Source organism: Erythrolamprus reginae, chromosome 2 (assembly GCF_031021105.1).
Source record: "Erythrolamprus reginae isolate rEryReg1 chromosome 2, rEryReg1.hap1, whole genome shotgun sequence".
NCBI lineage: Eukaryota > Metazoa > Chordata > Lepidosauria > Squamata > Dipsadidae > Erythrolamprus > Erythrolamprus reginae.
In genome coordinates this window covers 47,376,856-47,393,057 of record NC_091951.1, presented here as the reverse complement: position 1 = coordinate 47,393,057, position 16,202 = coordinate 47,376,856, and the positions used below count along the sequence as shown (strand labels likewise).

Here is a 16,202-nt window from a genome sequence, read left to right as displayed (position 1 = left end):
CTGCCTCACCTGTTTTGTTGCTGAATAAACAGTTCCTTGTTCCTGACATGCCTCTCTGTGCTTTTCTTCAAGCTAGCCGACTCCAGGCTATCTAACCGTTACCCAATCTCTTCTTAAAAACTTCCAGTGTTGGAGCATTCACAACCTCTGGAGGCAAGGTGTTCCACTGATTAATTGTTCTATCAGAAACTTTCTACCTAGTTCTAAGTTGCTTCTCTTCTTGATTAGTTTCCACCCATTGCTTCTTGTCCTGCCCTCAGGTGCTTTGGGGAATAGCTAGATTTCCTCTTCTTTGTGGCAACCCTGGAGATATTGGAACACGGCTATCCTGTCTCCGCTAGTCCTTCTTTTCATCAACATAGACATACCCAGTTTAAAAAAAGTTCTACACCTGTTTTATCCTCCAGTTTAATCCCCTTTGTTGCTCTTTAATGCACTCATTTTTAGGGTGTATATATTTTTCTTGGTTTTTAAAAATCACGCCCTTCTTTGAGGGAGAAAGAAATAGAAAAACAACTTTTCTCAAATGCATTTATTCAGTGTATTTCATCATAAATTTTGATGAGGGTCAAGTCCATACTTTGCAACATATACATAGAAACTAACTGCTCAGTGCCACTGTAATCCTCCAATAGCTCAGAAATATACTTCCTTCCAGGAGTAGGATTACTACTCAACTGTTAAATGCACCATTTTCTAATTCTTTATTTGGTTTTCAGTCTCAGATATGTAAACTGGAAGCGATTTCTACAGCATTTCATAGAGATAAAGTTCTCTTCAACAAAGAGTTTGTTCTCAGGCTAGATGAATGCTCCAGTGAATGAAAAAGCATTTGGAGAGCCTCAAGATTCATTCAACCTATTTGCAATTGTGTAATAGGACAGAGAAAGAATGGAAAGCCATTTGGCATATGAGAGTACAGGAAAAAGCCCTTCTGATGCTCAGTCTGGGAGCCAGGGGGAGATCTGGGGAAGATCTGGGCAGAAGATCTTGGAGAAGGAAATCATCCTTTCACAAGTTCATGCCTGGAATTTCAGGAGCCTCCAATATCAAGAGGATGAGGGTCCCCGAGGACTTTGCAGCCGACTCCATTCCTTTTGTAATCGATGGTTGAGACCAGAAAAGCACACAAAAGCGCAGATGGTGGACCTGATTGTTCTGGAGCAGTTCCTGGCGCTTCTGTCCCTGCAGATGGAGAGCTGGGTGCGGGAGTGTGGAGCAGAGACCACCTCCCAGGCGGTGGCCCTGGTGGAAGGCTTCCTCCTGAGCCAGGCAGAGGAGAAGGAGGAGCAGGTTGAGTTGCAGGTGAGATAATTTCATCTCGGGAGCCTAGAAGGAGTTTAGATGTAATAAACAATATTTTTGAAGTTTATGCTCCTCTGTCCAATTGTCTTTCCTTTATCTCATATGTCATATATATTTTCTTCCTTTCATATATCTTCTCTATTTTTACATATTATCTTTATATATATATTACTTCGTGTCTATTCTCTTCCATATGTATTGTGTATTGGACAAATGAATAAATAAATTAAAAAATTTACCAGTTCTCTGACATTCATAATATTTCACTAATTCTTGAAGGACGTTGTTCCATTATCCAATCCTAGAAGAAAGATTTGGGAAACTTTTCTTTCTTCCATTCCAACCTTACTGATGGACATTGGGTGCTTTCAGTTGGTGTTGGAAGAACAGAACAAGAATCCATGTCATGGTTTATGTTGTCCTTTCATTCTTCTTCTTTTCTCTGGCTTATATTCCAAGCCCTTCACTGTGGAGAACAGAGATCCTGAGGGAAGGAGGCATCAATCCGATGCCCCTAGGTAACTGTTTTTCTTGAGGCCTACTGAACATGACAAAAATCAAGGTACATGCACAGGTAATACAAGATTCTCTCATTCCCCATGGAGATCTCAGCTGGCTCATCTTCTCTATGTCTTTGCTATTATAGCACCTCTCCTCCTATTTTGTTAATTTTGCATTTTATAATTCTGTGTCCCTCACAGGGGAGAATAGAGGGAAGCTGATTCTTCCTTATGGTGAAGATGAAATTATGGTTCAATCTCCAACTCAAGTAAGAGAAGGGAAATTATTTATTAGATTTGTTTTCTCCCTGGTTCTGTTTCTTTGTTTCCCGTTCAGCCAATGGCTGAGACTATTTGAAGCTTCCTTGCTATATGACGAGTTTTGTGTCTCTGGGTATTGATGGCACTTTACCAAATCCATCCAGAAGAAAATGGATCTTTTACTGAATGGCAACAAAAGATCTCATAAAAGCTGCCTAAAATATTTTTTCAGTCAAATCCTTTTTCTTCTGTCCATTTTCCCATCTCAATCCTGGAATCCTACTAAGCATAGACCTTAGTGCACAATTTTCCTAAAGAAAAGGGTAGATCTTGCCGTCCCTCCCAGACCTATTCTGTACTCTTTTTTCCAGGGGGGTCTTGTGCCCTTTGAGGATGTGGCTCTTTATTTCTCTGAGGAGGAGTGGTCTCAGCTGGATCCTCACCAAAAAGATCTGCATTGGGAAGTCATGCTGGAAAATTACAGAAACACGGCTTCTTTAGGTAAGATTTTCTATTCTCCAGGCAGAGTTCAGGAAGACATGATGTGGTTTGATGCCATTGGCTGTTTCTTATTTGAATTTCTCCAAATAAAGGTCATCCCTTGAGAGGGAGAAGGAAAAGATATGCTGTTTTGTTGCTCCTAGTATGGAAGGAGATCAATGGATTTCTGCTTAGAGGAATCCTGTGTCATTTGTCAACTGTTGAGTTTTTCTATTTTGATTTAAACCTGTCAGTGATAAAGTAATTCCTTGGTTTCAGGTAATGCTAAACTCTGTTACCGAGATTTCATATTATTTCGCCTAGGTGTTCCAAATATGAAGGATTGCAATTCAATTAATTATTTTGGCTTAAAAGACTTTGCTTCCATTTCATTTGTATGTTGAGTCTTGGAATTAAGGCATTTTTATTTCAAAGTTAATTCTCAGAGGGCTCTTCCGGAATTGGCCCACCTCCAATAGATCTTAGGTTTTCTACAAATGCTTTATTGGATGTTTCTCCTTTTTTCTTAACCTTGCTAACATTTTTATTCCTCTTTTCCTTTAAAGGTTATAGTGGGCAAGGGTATAAAGAGTCGAATGAACCATTCCAAAAGTACAGACTGGGGAACGGAACAGAGAAGTCAGAAAATCAAATGGAACAACAAAGGCAGAAGAAAAACCCAACAAATAATTGGAATAAGGAAACGTCATCTTCAGTTGATGCTCAGTTGCAAAGCTTTCTTGACCAACCAGGAAGAATAGAGAAAAAATATATTAGGAAAGGCACAGGACTATTCAAAGACATATTAGATGTAAAAGAATATTATTCAACACAAGGAAAACCAGAAGGCTGCATATGTAAAGACAGTGAGAAAAATTACACTGGGACATTCGCTCATTCTAGAGAAAGAGTGATATCTGAGAAAGGGATCCACACAGGGGAGAAGCCATATAAATGTATGGAGTGCGGAAAGGGCTTCAGAACAAGCAGTAAACTTACATGCCATCAAAGGATTCACACAGGGGAGAAGCCATATAAATGCATGGAGTGTGGAAAGGACTTCAGAAGAAGCAGGGATCTTACATGCCATCAAAGGATCCACACAGGGGAGAAACCATATAAATGCATGGAGTGTGGAAAGGGCTTCAGCCAACATAATAATCTTATTTTACATCAAAGGATCCACACAGGGGAGAAGCCATATACGGTAAATATAGGGAGTGTTGAAAGGGCTTTAGCCAACAGACTAGTCATAATTCCCATCAAAGGTCCCACACAGGGGAGAAGCCATATTAAAGGGTTTTAGTTCCAACAGTTATCTTACTTCTCATAGAAGGATCCACACAGGGAAGTGTTGTGGTTGGCTCATGTCTAGCTCCTCTGATAACAGATTTTGACCCCGATGAGCTGTGTCCGTTGGAGCATCGGAGACCTGTGTTGCTCTCGGAGGGTTCAGATGGTGAGGGGAAGGAGAGATGGAAGGTGAAAGTGCTGGAGAGATAGAGGTGGAGGCCCCTGCAGTGTCTGTGGAACCCCCAGTTAGAGCCTCATCTGGGTCAGATGACGAGGGGGTGGTTATTGGCCCCATTCTCAATGTCTGAGTGTGCAGGATTATGGGACAACATGAGCAGCTGTGCAGTTGCAGAAGATCTTAATCACAGCTGGGAGTAATTGGGGAATCCTGCAGCAGGCGTAAAAGGGGAGTCTTTGTGGGAGAACCTTTTGCAGGAGTTTTCATTTGTGGTTTAAAAGACAGTGAAACAGATCTGGGTTTCCCTCTCTAAACCAACATGTTGCATCCATGGAAAACAGCCCAGATTTTGGACACCTTTGTTCTGAAAGACTGTAGCTATTGAACAATAGAGTAAATTCCTTTGCTGCAGCTCAGTTTGGAGGCATTCTTTACAAACCTTCTGCTGTTTGGGACATTCGTTATTGGCTTGGCAGATAATCCTGAACTTTTGGTCATAAAGCTGCTCCGAGTCTTCGGAGAGGGGCGGCATACATAATTAGTTAATTAATAATAAAAAGACATTCTTCAGCCAATTTGTAAAGCAATATATTTTGTGTTTCGGAAACCTCCAGTCTCTGTGTGTGTTTTTGTCTTTATCTGCTGCTCAACCAGTGTCGGGCAGAACAGGGAGTAGCCATATGACAGCAGAGAGTATGGCAAGACTTCTACTTACAGGAATCAACTGGCTGGTAATAAAAGGATCTACACAGAGAGAAACCCATACAAATCCTTGGCGTGCAGAAAGGATTTCAGACAAACTAGTAGTCTTACTTCCCATAGGATGAAGTCATGTATGTGCATGGACTGTGGAGAGAGAGCGACAGGAGCACGAATGATGTAATTCCCCATTCAGAGATACATTTGGTTATGAATCTATGTTAATTCTAGATTTAATTTGTTAAATCCTGGGATTTTCTTTTCAAGAGTTTCCTGCCACTCAGTTGTTTCTTCCCACTTCATTACACACAAAGTGTTTAAAATGTCCTTCTGACATTTTTTAATAAGCAGTGCAAGCCTTCCAAATAACATCTGAGACATAAATCAGAGTCCAGACCTTGGCTTTCTTCAAAGCTCCAATTTATTGTCAGAGTCATGTTGGTTACGTACTGTAGTTAAACCAGTACTAACTTTTCCTACAGTTCCCCACCCGGGTTAAGGTTCATATAATCAGGATTAGCTACTACCCGGACCGGGGGGGGGGGGGGGACGACGCAGTGGCGTAGCAAAAATGGAACTCCACCCCAGAGCACCCAATTTGCACCCAAAGATGTTGAAAGGAAATGCAGGGCGTCCTCTTTGGTTACCCTCTGTGTTCTTCCCAAAAGAGTTTAAAAACCCCAAACCCAGCGATTCTACTACAAACAAAACTGTCTAGGAAAAGTATAAGGAGATAAAACCCGTTATTAATTCTATGTGAACTGGATTTCTGCCTCTCCCTCCTTTCTGAATGCCTATAGTATTCCCTAGAAAAGAGGTCGGGTCGTCTGCAGGAAGGAGGGTTAAGACTCTTATGTGGAATGGAGCATTTTGGGATGTTCACTTAGGTTGTGGAAGTAGCAAGATTGTTGCCTTTGAGTAACTGATTATTTTGTGAGTCTCCATTTTAATCATGAAGGCACCTTTATGACAATAATAATAATAATAATAATAATAATAATAATTTATTGGATTTGTATGCCGCCCCTCTCCGTAGACTCGGGGCGGCTAACAACAATGATAAAACAACATGTAACAATCCAATAATTTTAAAAAAACCCTAAAAAACCTTATTATAAAAACAAACATACACAGAAACATACCATGCATAACTTGTAATGGCCTAGGGGGAAGGAATATCTCAACTCCCCCATGCCTGGCAGTATAAGTGAGTCTTGAGTAGTTTACGACAATGCTCAAAATGTGCTTTCAAAATTCTAAGTGAGATGTTTCTGTTATTTCACTGTTCTACAGCTGCTCACTTCTAGGATGTGGGTAAATTTGATGACCTGCTTGTTTTGAATCCATTGACATGAGGATTGTTTTGAGGTTCTTGGAAAATCCTGGGTCAGATCACATGATTGTCAAGCCACTCCCAACTGGCCACATGGCTGGCAAGCCACACCCACACAATAAGCCACACCCACAGTGGTGGTAAAAATTTTGGTAGCCCTTCATTGGGTTCATCCCTCATCCTCACACCCACAAGTTCATCACGGGGACCAGTCTGGTTGCCTGCAAATCCACAGACCTCCTCCATACCTCGGTTGGTGCTAAGAAAGGATGACCTTGAATCTTCTAGAGGGAATTTGTTATGGCTAGTATATTTCCTTCTCATATAACCGCCCCTCCGAATTCCCACTGTATTACTCTAAATGTGGCAGGCCAAAGTCTCTACTCAAATTATAGCTTCGGCCTGACAAACAGATTGATAGTGTTGGAAGAGACCTTGCCGGTCATCTAGTCCAAACGCCCTGCTCCTCTGCTCAAGCAGGAGACTAGACCCATCTAGACTAGCCGTGGCCAGTTTCTGTAACCATTCTTGATATGTCTTAGTCTCTAATCTCCTAATCATTCTGGTTGCTCTCCTCTGCACTTTTCCTAGAGTCTCAACATCTTTTCTATAGCGTGGTGACCCAAACTGGATGCAGTACTCCAGGTGTGGTCTAACCAAGGCTCTATAGAGGGGTATTAGTACCTCACTTGATCTTGATTGTATCCCTCTGTTGATGCAGCTCAGGATTTCATTAGCTTTATTGGCTGTCGCTGCACACTGCTGGCTCATGTTTAGCTGGTTGTCCACTTGGTTCTCCAAATTCCCTCTCACAGTCACTTCCAGTAAGCCTGGTTTCACCCGGTTTATATGTATACTTTTGGGGGGCTTTAACTTAAGTGTAGGGCTTTACTTTTCTCTACATTGCATTTCATTTTCTTAGATAGAACACAGTGCTCAAGCCTGTCAAGATCCATCTGTATCTTCAGCCTATCTACTAGGGTGTTAGTTAGCTTTCCTCCATGACCATCACATTTCAGGCACCCCTTTTGCAATTGGGGAGGGGGATCTGCCACCTGAAAACGCTTTCATTTAAAAGTGTTTCAAAGCAGTTCTCTGGGCTCCTTCGGGAATCAGGCTTCGACCAAGGGAGCAAAGGTGCAGGGGCTTGGTGGGAAGCCCAGTAGCATGTTTACGAAATGGCAGGTCCAGGAGGATTTATGTGCTGCCTCTCTATTGGGACTTGCTGTGAGAAAGCTTGGCTTTCAATGCCTACGGCTATAGGTAGGAAGACGGGCATTTTGGGAGTGGAGCCAAACCCATCTTCTGACCCCATGAAAATCATACCACACCACACCCACTCGAGTTAAATTCCATCCCAATTTCTGCAGAATAAATGTGAACAGATGCATGATAATACTGTCTGATTAAAGATTTGAAGAATATGTGGTATAAAGAAATCTCTTCCTAGTATTATCTAAATAAACTTTTCTTGGGAAATTTACTTAGTCAACTTATACAAGTAAACTGAACACTTCCATAGCAGAAGTCCCGAGATTTACCTTATGCAACAAAAGTGGATTCTTAAAAATCAAGGAATATCTGATACTAAGTTTAGCAATAATACAAAACATAGAAGATTACACAATCATACATGACTACATGCAATTTCTTATTCACTTCACATTTCTGTAATCTTAGAAAGCAAAATTCATTTTTCTTGTTAGAACATATTAAAAGATCTCTTCTGCTGCTGATTATCAAATTCCGGGTTGAAGTGAGGATGCCGCTAATCCTGATGCTGGTAGGCAGAGGCAGAATTATTGTTTTCCTCTCTCAAAATTAAGTTGTGTCTTAATTCTTTTGCCAGAAACTGATTGTCAGGGAGCCAAATAATATGTTTCTTCCAAGTCTATCCACAGTTACTGAGCACTAACCCTTTCAGGGAATCCATATCAGGAATCAGACAAGACCAAGTCTATTGGACATCTTTAATATTGTTGTGGTATAATAAGAGAGTCTTGAATGTCCATCAAAAGTTTTTCATTCATGCGCTGTCTGCTAAAACAAAACAAGGTTATGGCATACACTTGAAAGAAATCCGGGAAGGCTGTAATTTCGGAATCTGTCTGGCAAGAATAAAGAATGTTTACTCACAGGGAATATGTTCGTGTAAAGCTTGTATCTATCCTGGATGGTTAGAAAGCTGGTAAGCTGGTAGGAACAGAGATGACCTGGAACAAATAGAATGTGTATTAGATAACTCCTGTTTTAGTCTTATATAATACATGCTTGACTAAATAAATAAAATAAAATCTATGTTTTTCACCATTAAACCACTGGAGGGCCACAGGTGGATTCCAGAGGAGGGTGAGAAGGAAGTGACATGTTTGTTTTTCCTCTCTAGGACACTGCAACTTCTCTCTTTCACCCTTTGAGTTTTGCAGGAGGTAAAACTGGAGGAAAGTCTTGAAGAGAAGAGACCCAGTTGTGGTCCTGGGTGACTGGTGGATGTTTTCCCTTTAAGAGGGAGGCAGGAGGTTCTCACACTGAAGAACTAAGAGATATAAGCCCTCATCCAGGTTCAGTCTTCTGTGTCCCAATAGTGGGAGAGCCCAGATCCCATGTGCCTCTGCCCCCCTTTCTATGCACATAACAGGCGGAGTGTGATGGGGGAAGTAGACTGGCAGACAAACTGTTTTGGCTTCTGTTGTGTTGTCTCCAGCCAGAAATCCAAATCCCCAGGAAGGAGGAGGATATTCCAGGGGAGGCAATTAGGTCCCATTTCCTGGGAAAAGCTGGGTAGGGGCAGAGGGTGAACTTGCATGGCAAATGACAAGCAAGAAAGAAGGAAAGTTTTACAAGGAAGGAGATGCAGATTATCTCTGCATTCTTACTATGTGCTGGATGTCCTGGTGCTTCTTGACCTCTCAGCGGCTTTCGATACCATCAACTATGGTATCCTTCTGCGGTGGCTGGAGGGGTTGGGAGTGGGGGGAACTGTTCTGCAGTGGTTCTCCTCTTACCTCTCTGGCCGATCGCAGTCGGTGTTAGTGGGGGGTCAGAGGTCGACCTCGAGGTTCTCCCTTGTGGGGTGTCCCAGGGGTCGGTACATTCCCCCCTGCTATTTAATATCTACATGAAACCGCTGGGTGAGATCATCCAAGGGCATGGGGTGAGGTGCCATCAGTACACTGATGACACATAGCTGTACATCTCTACCCCATGTCCAGTTGCTGAAGTGGTGGAAGTGATGTGCCAGTGCATGGAGGCTGTTAGGGTCTGGATGGGTGTCAACAGGCTCAAACTCAACCCTGACAAGATGGAGTGGGAGTGTGTTTTGCCTGCCAAGGATAATCCCATCTCTCCATCCATTTCCCTCTGAATGGGAAAACATCCACCAGTCACCCAGGACCACAACTGGGTCTGTTCTCTTCAAGACTTTCCTCCAGTTTTACCTCCTGCAAAACTCAAATGGTGAAAGAGAGAAGTTGCAGTGTCCTAGAGAGGCAAGCCTAAACATGTCACTTCCTTCTCACCCTCCTCTGGAATCCACCTCTGGCCCCCCAGTGGTTTAATGTTGAACTGCATGGATTTTATTTGATAGAATAGAATAGAATTTTTATTAGCCAAGTATGATTGGACACACAAGGAATTTGTCTTGGTGCATATGCTCTCAGTGCACATAAAAGAAAAAGATACATTTGTCAAGAATTATGTGGAACAACACTTAATGATTGTCATAGGGGTCAAATAAGCAATGAAGAAACAATATTAATAAAAATCTTATGATACAAGCAACAAGGTACAGTCATACAGTCCCAAGTGGGAGGAAAAGGATGATAGGAATGATGAGAAAAACTAGTAGAAATACTTAGTTTAACACTTTGAGTGATTTAGAAGGGTGACCCGCTCCCTTCTAAATCAGGGGGGAGTTGGGGAACCCTTGCAGGGCAGTGCTGAGGAATTTAACTCGTTTTTCGCTGATAAAGTCGTTCGGATCCGAGTGGAACTCGACTCCAGTTGCATAGCAGTATCGGCTGACAATGAGTCAGTCAAGGCGACTGGGGCTAAACGTCTTTGTCCATCTGTCTGGGAGGAGTTTGACTTGGTGACACCTGATGAAGTGGACAAGGCCATTGGAGCTGTGAGTTCTGCCACCTGTTTACTGGATCCCTGTCCCTCTTGGTTGGTTTCGGCCAGTCGAGAGGTGACACGAAGCTAGGTCCAGGAGATTGTCACCACCTCCTTGGGGAGGGGGTCCTTCCCGGCTCCTTATAAGGAGGCATTTGTGCGCCCCCTCCTCAAGAAGCCTTCCCTGGACCCAGCCATGCGTAATAACTACCGTCCAGTCTCCAACCTTCCCTTTATGGGGAAGGTTGTTGAGAAGGTGGTGGCACTCCAACTCCAGCGGTCCTTGGAAGAAGCCGATTATCTAGGGCCTCAACAGTCGGGTTTCAGGCTCGGTTACAGCATGGAAACTGCTTTGGTCGCGTTGATGGATGATCTCTGGCGGGCCCGGGATAGGGGCTTGTCCTCTGTTCTGGTGCTTCTTGACCTCTCAGTGGCTTTCGATACCATTGATCATGGTATCCTTCTGCGCCGACTGGAGGGGCTGGGAGTGGGAGGCACTGTTCTCCAGTGGTTCTCCTCCTACCTCTCCGGTCGGTCGCAGTCGGTGTTAGTGGGGGGTCAGAGGTCGACCTCTAGGTTTCTCCCTTGTGGGGTGCCTCATGGGTTGGTCCTCTCCCCCCTGCTATTTAATATCTACATGAAACCCCTGGGTGAGATCATCCAAGGGCATGGGGTGAGGTATCATCAATATGCGGATGATACCCAGTTGTACATCTCCACCCCATGTCCAGTCAACGAAGCAGTGGAAGTGATGTGCTGGTGCCTGGAGGCTGTTGGGGACTGGATGGGTGTCAAGAAACTCAAACTCAATCCAGACAAGACAGAGTGGGGTGTTGCCTCCCAAGGACAAATCCATCTGTCCGTCCATTACCCTGGGGGGGGGGAATTGTTGACCCCCTCAGAGAGGGTGTGCAACTTGGCCTCCTGCTCGATCCACACCTGACATTAGAACATCATCTTTCGGCTGTGGCGAGGAGGGTGTTTGCCCAGGTTCGCCTAGTGCACCAGTTGCGGCCCTATTTGGACAGGGAGTCATTGCTCACAGTCACTCATGCCCTTATCACCTCGAGGTTCGATTACTGCAACGCTCTCTACATGGGGCTACCTTTGAAAAGTGTTCGGAAACTCCAGATCCTGCAGAACACGGGCGCGAGAGCCATCGTGGGGCTTTCCAGATTCGCCCACGTATCTACAACACTCCGTGGCCTGCATTGGCTGCCGATCAGTTTCCGGTCACAATTCAAAGCGTTGGTCATGACCTTTAAAGCCCTACATGGCACTCTACCAGAGTACCTCCAGAACCGCCTGCTACCGCACGAATCCCAGCGGCCGATAAGGTCCCACAGAGTTGGCCTTCTCCGGGTCCCGTCGACTAAACAATGTCGTCTGGCAGGCCCCAGGGGAAGAGCCTTCTCTGTGGCAGCCCCGGCCCTCTGGAATCAAGTCTCCCTCCGGAGATTAGAACTGCTCCCACCCTCCTTGTCTTCCGTAAACTACTTAAGACCCACCTATACCACCAGGCATGGGGGATTTGAGAGACGTTTCCCCCAGGCTTATTATAATTTATGTTTGGTATGTATGTGCTGTTTGGCTTTTAATTATGATAGGTGAAGTAGACCCAGAGGCAGGGTTCAAACAAATCGGTACTTTTTATTCAGCTCAGAGAACGAGTGACAGCTCAGCAAGGCAAGTGACAATTCAGCTAGTACCGACTGACTCTGCTTGGAGAAACCGCTTCTTTTATACATTTGCGGCTCCCGCCAAAGCAAGAGCCAGCCGCGTCTGAGCCAATAAGGAACGACTTCCTGCTTTAGCTCAGACAGCGCTGGAAGACGGAACAAACTATCTACAGGAAATACAAGGTAGCCATTTCAAGATACAACACCCCTCCCCTCATAGTTGGACACATCCATCACGATAGCCATGTGACAAAGTCGTCCAATCGGTGGGGTCTCCGTGGAGCTCGCTCTGACCTGCGCAGTTCAATTTCTCCTTCGACACCGACTGTGGAGGATGGCTCGCCGTTGTTCTCCCGGTGCCGTGGACTTGGCCTGGCGGGCCCAACGAGGACCTCGGAGGAGGAGGATGGCTCGGCATCGCTGGATGGCTCTCCCTGGCCCGATAAGTTCCTTTGCGTGTCTCTTAATTCGGGCAATGTGTTAAAGTCTGTTGAAGGGGGAGAGTCCATGTCAGCGGTTTGTGGCAAAGGATTTTCTGTTCGTTTCCGAATGTGGTCGATGTGTCGTTTCCACAGTCGACCATCCTCTAGTTTTACCATATAAGTCTTTGGTGCATTTTGTTTAACAACAATTCCCTTCATCCAGTTTACACCTCCATCAAAATTTTTTACATATACATTTTGTCCCAAGTACATTTCTCTTTCAGGTTTTACAAACATTTGATTATTAACACAGAATCTTGGGTTCAACCTATCTAGTGGTGACTTTAATTTTCTTCCCATTAATAACTCTGCAGGGCTTACATGTGTATGAGAGTTAGGGGTGATGTGTTGGGTGAGCAAGAATTGGTCCAAGTTTTGTTGTACATCCCCAGGGCCTGACCTGAGCAATGCCTCTTTGCCACATGAACGTAATGTTCTGCCAAGCCATTAGCCCATGGCGAGTAAGGCGAGATGAGGGCATGCCTGACCCCTAGGCCGTCTAGGAACAATTCAAATTGCCTGGCTGTTAGCTGTGGCCCATTGTCAGATACTAAGATATCCGGGCAACCATGGGTGGCAAACAGTCTACTTAATACCTTGATGGTGGCACTTGTGGTTATGTTGTTCATTGTTATTATTTCCACCCATTTGGAGAACGCATCAACCACTATTAGGAAATACTGGGATCCCACTGGACCAGCAAAGTCAATGTGGATTCTTGACCAAGGCCCAGCAGGCTGCTCCCACTCTGCTGGAGTTGTTTTGGGGGGATTGGGCCGTGATTCTTGGCATGGGTCACACTTTGATACCCAGTTTTCAATATCAGCATCTAAACCTGGCCACCATAAATGCCCTCTTGCTAGGCTCTTCATCCTGACAATCCCAGGATGGCCCACATGTAACATTTTGAGTACCTTTACCCTTAGGCTTTTGGGGATGATCACTCTATCTCCCCACAGCAGGCAACCCTTTACATATGATAACTCAAGTCTTTTGGTTTTGAAATCACACAATTCAGGTTTCACAGAGTCATTTTGCCATCCCTTAAGTACACAGTTGACCACTTGTTTAAGGATTTGATCTTGCTGCGTGTGTGCAGCTACCTCTTTGGCCGTGGTTAGTGGGTTATCCTCGAGCTCTATCATTAATACATCTGTGGAAGGAGCAGGGTCCTCCACTAAGTCTGTTATGGGGCACCTACTGAGGCCATCTGCATGATTGATTTCCTTCCCCCCCTTGTGGGTGAGTTCATACTGGTACCCTGAGAGGAAAAGAGCCCACCTGATCAGTCTTGGAGACATAAATGGCGGAGTGGGCTTGTTGGGGGCTAGCAAGCCTAGTAAGGGCTTGTGGTCTGTAACCAATTCAAAACTTCTTCCAAAAATGTAATTGTGAAATTTCTTCATCCCTGCCACTAAAGCTAGAGCCTCCTTATCTAACTGGCTATAATTCCTCTCTGTGCTGGTCATGGTTCTGGAAAAAAATGCGATTGGGGCCTCTGTATTATTAGGCAGAACGTGAGCTAGGACTCCTCCTACGCCGTACGGTGAAGCGTCGCACGTGAGCCTAATGGGTAGTGAAGTACTGTATTGGACTACCACACTTTTAGAAGTTAATAATTGCTTTATTTGAAAAAAGGCTTCACGTTCAGTTTTCCCCCAGGTCCAGGGGGTTTCCTTCTGGAGTAAACGATGTAGAGGCTCTGCTACTGTTGCCTTCTGCTTCAAAAAAACGGAATAAAAATTAAGGAGGCCTAAAAATGCCTGCAGTTCATTCTTATCTTGTGGCTCTGGGGCTTCCCTAATGGCCCTCAGTTTCTCTGTTGTGGGGTGGATACCTTCTTTGTCCACTTTATATCCCAGGAATTCTATACTGTTGGTTCCCCAGACACATTTGTCAGGCTTGATCCTTAAGCCTTTATCCTGTAACCTCTTAAGTACTTCCCTTATTCTTTTGTTTACTTGTTCTTGGTTTTCCCCTGCAATTAAGATGTCATCAAAATATGGGATGGCCCCATTTACCCCTGACAATAGGCGTTCCATAATACTCTGGAATATCCCTGGGGCTATGCTTACCCCAAACTGTAACCTTGTGCATTTGAAAGCTCCCCTGTGTGTTACAATCGTTTGTGCGTTTGCTGTTTGTTCATCGACCGGAAGCTGCTGGTAAGCCTGCGCGAGGTCGATTTTTGCAAACCTTTTCCCTTCCCCCAGGGAGTGTAGGAGTTGTTGTACCACCGGGATGGGGTAGGGGTGATGTTGGAGAGCCTTATTAAGGGTGGATTTATAGTCAGCGCAAACCCTTAAAGAACCATCTGGCTTTAGAGGCGTAACTATGGGCGTTTCCCATGGCCCTTGTTCCACAGGGACCAAAATACCTTGGCTTATAAGTTTATCTAGCTGCAGGTCTAGCTTGGGGAGAAGCGGGAGGGGTACCCTGCGAGGTTTGAGCCGGACTGGTGGGACCTTGGGGTCAATAGAAAATGATATAGGGGGCCCCTTATACGATCCCAAGGTGGGGCTGAACACTTCAGGGAACTCTTGCACGAAGTTAGGCATATTATCACAGTTTACAGTACAAACACCAGAAATTTCAATCCCCAAAGGTTCCATCCAAGCCAAACCCAGGAGAGAGTGCTTAGCCCCAGTGACAATGAACATGGGTAGGGTACATTTGACATTCTTGAATACAATAGGTACATTTGCTGTTCCCAGGACCGAGATTACCCCCCCTTGAAAATCTCTGATTACTAAAGAGGTTTGCCTTAGATCAGATTTAGACAGGTTAGGCATGTACAGTTTAAACTTCTCCCATGGCATAATGGTATACTTAGACCCTGTATCAAGCTCCATCGAGCATGGTTGGTTGTTAAGTAACAGCGAGATAACAATTTTGCCCCCTTTTTTGGTTGCCGTGTTATTCACGGAAAATTGAGTGTTACCTTTTGAGTAGTCGCGGTTAGCGGCTGAGTAGTTTCTTTGACCCGAATAGCGGAACGGTCGGTTTTCTCGCGGCTGGGGTGTTTGGTTTTGTGGCCGTTGGTGGCGCGGTGTGGAGAATGTTTCCTCTGGTGCCGATGCTCTGCATGCGATGGCGATGTGGCCTCGACGGTTGCAGCGGTGGCATGTGGCGTCCCGGAAGGGGCATTGATGGCGCTGGTGGTTCCCTCGGCAGCCGGCGCAGGGGGGTGGGGGGTGAGTAGCTCTGTGGTGTCTTGGCTGGTCTTGTACCAGGAAGCAGTTGTCCACGTTGTGAGCTGGTTGGCTGAGGTCGTCTGATCCCTCGGCGCGGGGAGACGTGGAGTCAATCTTGGCGATGAGTTCTCGCCTCCCGTGTTCTTTTAATTCCTTAGCCGCTGCGTCGGTGGCTTCTGCGGTTTGCGCTAGTTTAACCACGGTTTGTAGAGTCGGTTCGTCTTCGGTGAGGAGTTTGTTTCTCACCGTGGCGCTTCTCATGCCGAAAACCAAGGCATCGGTGAGGCGAGCTTCCGGGTCTTTAAACTTGCATTGTGCAAGTACCGTCCGAAGTCGCGTTGTAAACTGGTTGATTGATTCTGTTTCCTTCTGAGCCATCATGGAGAACTGATGCCGAAAAACCATGGCTGGTTTGGTCGGCTTGAAGTGGCTCGCTAGCTTGGCTTGTAGGACGTCCCAAGCGACGGTTCTTGCTGGCTGCGGGTCGGTGAGAGTCTGGGCAAGGCCACGGATTTCTGGGCCGCAGTAATTTAAGAAAATAGCCCGTCTGCGATCGGCGTCGGCGTCCTGTATTCCTGCTGCCTCGAGGAAGATCTCGAAGGTAGCCAGGTATTCGTCCCAGGACGTTTTTTCGGGGTCGAAGAATTCTGGAGCCCGGCCGATCTGGACGTTGCTCATGTTGCAC

General features: G+C 45.2%; 1 protein-coding gene and 1 pseudogene across 1 annotated transcript in view; one reads left to right on the top strand and one right to left on the bottom strand.

Annotated features, from left to right (window-relative positions):
- The window catches only part of LOC139160342 (zinc finger protein 737-like), a 97,057-nt gene extending 88,850 nt beyond the window's left edge, over window positions 1–8,207 (bottom strand). The window contains exon 1 of the mRNA XM_070738113.1: window positions 8,186–8,207. The gene's annotated coding sequence lies outside the window, so the exon portion shown is untranslated. The remainder of the gene's footprint in view (window positions 1–8,185) is intronic.
- The window catches only part of LOC139160334 (zinc finger protein 208-like), a 147,101-nt pseudogene that overhangs the window by 99,636 nt on the left and 31,263 nt on the right, over window positions 1–16,202 (top strand).